This window comes from Solanum pennellii, chromosome 5 (assembly GCF_001406875.1).
Source record: "Solanum pennellii chromosome 5, SPENNV200".
NCBI lineage: Eukaryota > Viridiplantae > Streptophyta > Magnoliopsida > Solanales > Solanaceae > Solanum > Solanum pennellii.
The window spans coordinates 50,714,059-50,719,697 of NC_028641.1; the positions used below are offsets into that span (position 1 = coordinate 50,714,059).

The 5,639-nt window shown below is 34.1% G+C and overlaps 1 pseudogene; it reads left to right on the forward strand.

The window, feature by feature from the left end:
* The first annotated feature begins 2,366 nt into the window (after nt 1-2,366).
* On the forward strand, nt 2,367-2,753 carry LOC107019562 (annotated as a pseudogene).
* The last annotated feature ends 2,886 nt before the right edge of the window (nt 2,754-5,639 follow it).

Genomic DNA, 5,639 nt, shown 5'->3' on the forward strand with positions numbered 1-5,639 from the left:
ATGTTTTGGTTATTATGCTTTTCCCTTGTAGTTTCTTTTACAACATTTTATCCAAGGAACAAGGCAAAGAACTTAAAACCTGTGTCAACAAGATTAGAGCCAAGCATAAAGGATATCAAGTAAAATAAAACAGAAGAAGACCAAAAGGCATATACAACTAATAAGAGCTATACATTTTTACAAAAGGTAAAAAAAATGTGGTTAACAGACAAAATAATCAAGGCTGATGTCTAACCTCAATTCATCTATTTGATTCTGCAAATAAATCAAACTAGCCATACTAACTCTTCCAAGAAGTTATTTTCACTAACTGTGAAGGCAACGATGTTAATTGTAAAAACAAGTAAAGTAAACTTAAAAGATTTATTACATAAACATGAGCTGCCATATGTGAATTAAGAAAACTCTCGACTATTTGAACTACACAAATATTAGAAAAATAAACAACCTGATGGTCATGACATTCTCAAGGTGGAGATTCTTTCACATCATCTGCACAAACACTGCGTCAATTTTAGGAGCACTGTGCAGTGCATTATTTTTTTGGATTTTCTAGGGTGGCAGAAGCCTTTACATCTGTATTTTCTAAAGAATTACCATTTTATATTGGTTATTTGAAGAAGGTTGGATCAGAACACCTCCATGACTTTTCTGCACAAATTATTAAACTAGTTCCAACAGAAACTTGCTTTGTGACATAACATCATACTGGTAGTACCTTGCCTATAACTCCCTTTGTCCCATTTTATGTGGTACTTTTTGTTTTTCTCGAGTCAAACAGTTTAACTTTGACCGAACATTTGCGTATGAAATTTCATGTTTTTTGAAATGAAATTTATATATTTGTAAACTACGTAAAAGATACTATAAGTATCCATAATTGATAAATCAAAATGTTAAAAGAATCTATGAAAAATTATGGTTAAAGATAGACTTGTTTGAATGTTGAAATGCGAAAAGTTTCACATAAAACTGAATGGAGGAAGTACATATTTAGAGGAAACATTTCACTTGCTTCCGTCGAACTAGCATAATTTCATGAACAACACTGTGAAGAACTCTGGACCGAAATTAAAGAAAGGGCACGAGCTAATCATAGTTCGATATTTAACATGTTATCAGTCAGTTACATTATGTATGTTCTTTTATAGAACTACATGGAATCTGAAGGATATGACTACACAAGCAATTTATGGACTATATGGTGGAAATAAATAGAAGAGGTTTTTCTATATTGTAGTAGTAATGACTCTCCAACCTATATAGATAAATGAATGGATTTAAATGCAGAGTTTTTTAACTTCTCATCAAGATTCGAGACACTTCCTGTGGATAATTGATGGACCAAATTCAGCATATTACCTTTTCTTTAATTGTTATACACATCAGCATGTGGCAAAGATATTAGCATCTAATAAAATCCCTTGATGCTAAAAGAACTAGAAAGAATACAATCATAGTTAGAATCAATTATTTGAAACTTAGGACTTTATCCATTAATTTATTGATCGGACAAATAGAGAAAATAAATTTTTACTTTTAGGGAAGTACAGAGTGAAGCGAGAACTGATCCTGTTATCCACATGTTGTACTTCAGGTTGTGCAATAACCTTGCTTTTGTATGTCTTGGAGCAGGAGTAGGATTTCCTTAGTCATACATTCTACTAAGGCAAGGAAACATAGGTGAGACAACACTAAGCACAATAGTTTCAAATAAATATTTTCTATTCAATTTCGTAAGTCATGATTGAGTTGTAAGTTTTTTCATGATTTTTCTTCACTTTAGTTCCAACTTACCAACCAATGATGTCTGGTATAGGATTTTAGGAAAATGGAATCTCTCATTATCAATATTAATAATATGTCCAGCAAGAAGCTCATAACCCTTCTCGACTGCTTTTGATCAACTTTTTCATTCTGAATCTCCTGTTCAAAATTTCGTGCGACATAAGCAGTTGTTTCCTTCATATGATGGACAATTTTTTATGCTCCAGTTATGACAGAAAATCAATAATAACTCACTTTGATTCACGATATATTTGGTAAGATGACAACCACAAAAAAATGTAGTGAGATAGTGCATCTCCCTCATATACCGGTTTAATGTGGCTCACGCTGTGACCTGAATAAGGCACAATACCTTTTCGATGAACAATATATGAAATTAGTATTACTAATAAAAATAATAGAGAAAGCGTAGGTTGACATTTCATTCTCTTTAATTTATACCATCTTAATAAGTATTAGCTAAGAGAGAAAGAATGATCTAGTTTCAAACTCATAATTAATGTAGCCATTATCTTAGTTAAAAATATCCTCTGTCTCTCACTTCTGAATTGATACCAAAGAGAAATTAATCATTAGGGATGAACCGCGAAGTGAGTGCTGGGGCCGGTCAGAGTTCTTTGGCTACCTGTTTGGAAGTGGAGAGCCTGCTAAAAATTCTCAGACTGCTCGCAACCAGGAAAAGGATCCAACTAATGAGCCTGTCACAAAGCCAGCTGATGTTGCACAACCTGTGGATAGCACCAAGAATGTACCAGTAGGCATTCACAGTAACAACACAAACAACTCTTTTCGTGCTGATAGCTAGAACTGCGCGTAACTTTCTTACAGAAAGGCGTTCAACCAAGGTCCAACAAGCACCTGGTGGTGGATCTTCCCTGCTGTATTTATTTGGTGATGGCGGCAGCAAGTGGTGTCACTGGACATCAAGTTCCAAGAGTTTGCTTTCCCAGTTTTCTTGGACGTAAAAATTAATATTGTTTACTGCATATTTGGAACTTGTAATAGTGTCTAATTGACATAAGATTAAACTGCTATGTAAGTGTTGAATGCTGCATTACCCATTATTTCTGTATCATGGGAGTAAAAACACACTTCTTCTTTTTTGTTTTATATTAAAAGAAATAACAAGAAAAACTCTACACTAATTAAAGTGGCATTCAATAATTCAGACCACAAATATTATGTCTGTATTTATGTGTCATACATATAATTCTTAGAAGAAATTCTAAACACTGACAAACTAATACTACGGTCTAGGTTATGATTGAATCCATCAAACATAGAGGTTATTTGAACAACAAAAGAAAAGTGATTACACCACTAATATCTATAACGACAGATTTAGTAAATTGAGAAACGTACCCCTCGGTGAGAAGAAACTCTGAAATTCTTTGATCCTCTAGCAGTCGGAGGTTAATAGCAACGTCACAGGTTAAGAGAAGTTTTGGGTGATGGAGGTGTGAGCTGGGTTGTATAGAAAAGAATGAATATATAGGGATTTTAAAATTTATTTTTAGCGACTGGATATTATTCTAGGTAAGGAACAAATGTTATCCCATTTAAAATGATAAATTATAATTTCATTTTAACAACGGTAAAAGAAACTGGTCGCTAGATATTTACTAATAACGACCAGATTTATGTCCCTTCGTTAAGAACTCGTTGTTAAAAGTTAGATTTCTTTATTGTTAATCTCATTAATCACGAAATATAAGAAGATACACATAATGAAGAATCAAAATGGCTCAGCTGTCGGGGAGTGGTGTCATGTGTAAATGTTGTTATTTAGAGTTTTTAATTCTTTGTAGTGTAGGTTTACTAACCATAATTTTAGTTTTGCTCAGTTTTCCTTATTTGCTTTCCACATAGGGAAATTAAAATGGATGACAATATGGATATCACACAGATCACCATATACTGAACTTATTAGACTTCAGGGATAATTTGCTTACATTTAAACAAGAGGGGGGAGAGACAAATAAAGAATTGTGGATGAGGATCATAGAAATTTTGTAAAAATGCCCATCCCGTGGAATGCCAGATAAAATACTGTTGGATTGCTTCTGCACAAGTCTAGAACCCGAGAATAGAGGAATAGTTGAACACCTTCTCGAAGGCGGAATGATAGTCAACCCGACAAAGTTGCATCGACGGACTTTATCGATAGATACTTGATGCTTCGCGGACACATTAAGTGAGATAATCTAATATTTCCAAACTTGCAGAAGACAGACAGTTAGAGGCACCAAGTTTAAAAATCCTATTTTTAACCTTTTGTTCCACTTTTCCCTTTCAAAACTCACACTTGCACTCTAGTTTGTATATTTCTTACATCCTATAGTATTTTAAGTGTTGGATTGTTCTCGAATTCGGATTGCATTGTTTCCTAACACACCATTACAGTCTAATTAAACACCAAAGCGATGGTTTGACCAAAAATCGCTTGGAGAAATGATCCACCCAAAGGCACAATAGAGCACGGGAGTTTAGAGACGAGGAAAAAAGAGCAGAGCTAGCCAGACAGAGGAGTTACACCAAGGAAGCTGGGGCCAGAAGGCGAATTTCCATCGACCCAAATGTGCCCTCACTGGCATGAGGGTTCTTTAATGCTATACATGACTTAAGGGAAAGTCATGACTTTAGCAGGATGATTGCAACTAATATCTCTACTGAGGCATGGGCAGGTGAAAATAGTGGTAAACTTAGAGTAGGAGCACTTCAAGAGCAGTTGTCTTATTTCGGGAAGACACTTCGGGCGCTCATGTCCCAATGGATGAAAAGTGGTGCAAATAGGATATCATTTTCACTTGTCCCTTTTTATTTATCTTTCTTAAATTTTGGATATTGGTATTATTTTAATTTGAGGACAAATGTTGTTATTTGTGGTTGGGTGAGGCTCACCTGGTTTTATAATGCTGCTTATTAATGTGTTCTGTTATACGTTATTTGTCTATTTAAATTGTGTTTTAAAATTGCTTTCGCAAATGTTGACACTATGACTCTCTTTTGGGTTATAATTTCCTAACAATTTGACCCTTCCGAAAAAAATATTCACTTTTTAAAACATCGCCACCTCTTGTTTTGAAAGTTAATGTTAGTGTAAAAATTTCAGGCTCGGTTTCAATTAATACAAATGACTGGAAAATCACTCTAAATCAAACAAACATGAATGTGAGGCTACAATGAGAACGAATGAAGTTATATAAGAAATATGTGAACTCTTGGGATCTCGTTGTGATTAGCAATTATTATCAAATTAATTCTTTTGCAATGACCATTGCATACTAGTGAAAGTGTGTTCTCTTGTTTGACTTAAGTGTCACTGCCTTGTGTGATTAGTTTACTTGTATCCTTGCATGAATAAACATAGAATTTTACCCGTTAGTCTAATTAATTTAGAAAGGTATCCTCTTGACATGATATTAGGCAATTTTTAAGATTATGAGCGAAATTTGACATATACTTCTTTTATGGCCTACCCGTGAATGTGTGAGACTCTTCTAAATACCCTTTGAGCCTTACCTCTTCCATGGAAAAACCTTGATGAAACCGAAACCTTATATTATCCACAACCTATAATCCTTTTTGACATGTAATAACAGTAAATATCCAACACAAAACAAAAGCCTAAGTTGGGGTGTGGTAAGAAGGGAAAGAAGAAGTCAAGAAGTGCAAGAGAAGTCTCCTCCATATAAAAACAAGAAGAAGAAAAAGAAAGAGAAAATAAAATAAAAATAAAAATAGAAAAGTCGTGAAATAAAAGCACGAAATGAAAAGAAATCGGGTTTCAAAGAAATCCATGAAGTGAAATAAAATATGACCAAGAAGCACTTGACTAAGGATTAAGAAAG